This window comes from Chinchilla lanigera, unplaced genomic scaffold (assembly GCF_000276665.1).
Source record: "Chinchilla lanigera isolate Chin_1 unplaced genomic scaffold, ChiLan1.0 scaffold00057, whole genome shotgun sequence".
In the NCBI taxonomy this organism is placed as follows: Eukaryota; Metazoa; Chordata; class Mammalia; order Rodentia; family Chinchillidae; genus Chinchilla; species Chinchilla lanigera.
Genome location: NW_004955458.1, coordinates 8,448,834 through 8,450,620, shown reverse-complemented (window position 1 = coordinate 8,450,620; position 1,787 = coordinate 8,448,834).

The window sequence follows — 1,787 nt, the reverse complement described above, 5'->3', positions numbered from 1 at the left end:
AACTGTTTCTGTTTCCTTCATAAAATGATTTCTCCTTCAGTTCATGAAATTATTTTGTTGTTTTCCATCACACAAAACAGGTCACTAAATCATACATAAAAGTCATAATAAATATTTATTAAAATGACAGGGAAATAATTTATAAGTAATAAAAATGTGGAAGGAGATTCAGTTGATTTTGGTATTATTTGCAATTATGAAAGTAAAGTAAAATGTAGTTATGCCTTAATTACCTTTTATAGTCCCTAAAATATTGAAGCAGAAAATTGCCACTAAAATTCAAATTTTACAAGAGACATGCGAAACATATTTCGTGATCGAGCTGCTTTTGTATTTGTACATCTTTCCTTTAACTTATCTTGTGTCTTCTTATTTGTTCTCACCACTTTCAAATTAGTTTAAGTATATCCTAAGCGATTACTCATTCAATCTAATTGAATATCACTCAGGTACATTGCCCCCTACTTCTCTAATTTCCTGACACTAGGGGAGGGGTTGTGAGAGAAACGCTGAGCATGTGAACTCATTTCCTCAGATTTTGTAATTGCCTTTCAGAGGGACATTAAAGGTGTGAAAATTAATCTAGAAAGATAAATTGGTAGAAATAATATTGCAACTTGAAGTGTGATTCTAAGCAATGTCTTTATAGTTTCTTAGATGTTCTTGTAGTAAATCCCTTTTGTTATTCTTTTAGTGAATATTCCTTTTTGGAAGCTTTGACATGCACCAAGCTATGTGCCAGGAAATAGCATATAAGAACAAAATTTCAAAAGAATTAAAAGCAGTGTTACAGCCAAAATATAGCAAAAATCAATAAATTATTTTTTACTTCTGTGATTAAACATACTTATGACACATGTTTATTGTGCTTTTATCATGCACCATAAATTTATATAATTATTATGTATAAATATTAACCTTCTTTTGTTGATTTAAATTTCATGCCCATTTATACTGATATAGAATCCTTCCTAAAGGAAGAATAATGTGTTATCACTCTAGGCCTCTCTTGTATTGGTATCTATTTATAAAGCCTAACAATTATATTTGTCTCCTTGAACTAGTACATACGCATCTTGTGTTGATCAGGATTGATCTCCCTTTCCATCCTACCCTCCTCTCTCTTCCCCGTTCCTTTTTCCTGTGTCCAAAGGCTCTGCCCTTTGCAGGTGGCAAGCCAATTTTTCCAGCACCATTTATTAAAGAGACTATCGTTCTTCCAGTGAGTTTGATTGGCCCCTTTATCAAAGATGAGGTGGCTGAGTGTGTTTGTGGTTGTGTCTGTGTCTTCCAGTCTGTTCCATTGATCCTCAGCTCTGCTTTTTTTGGCATTACCATGTTGATTTTATTACAGTGGCTTTGTAGTATAATTTCAGGTCAGGGATTGTGATTCTACCTGACTTGTCCTTGTTGCCCAGGAATGCTTTTGCTATTCTGGGTCTCTTCTGGTTCCAGATGAATTTAAGGAATGTTTTCTCTAGATCTGTGAGGTATACTAATGGTATTTTAACAGGAATTGCACTGAATCTGTACAGCAGTTTTGGGAGTATGGCCATTTTCACAATGTTGCTTCTTTCTATCCCTGAGCAAGGAGAGTTCTTCCATTTACTGAAATCCTCTTCAATCTCTTTTTTCAGAGTACTGTAGTTTTCATTGAATAGATCTTTTACTTCTTTTGTTAGATTGATTCCTAAATATTTGAATTTCTTAGATGCTAATGTGAAAGGTATGGTTTCCTTAATTTCTCTTTCAGTCTATTTGTTGTTTGTGTATAGGAATGTTCTTGA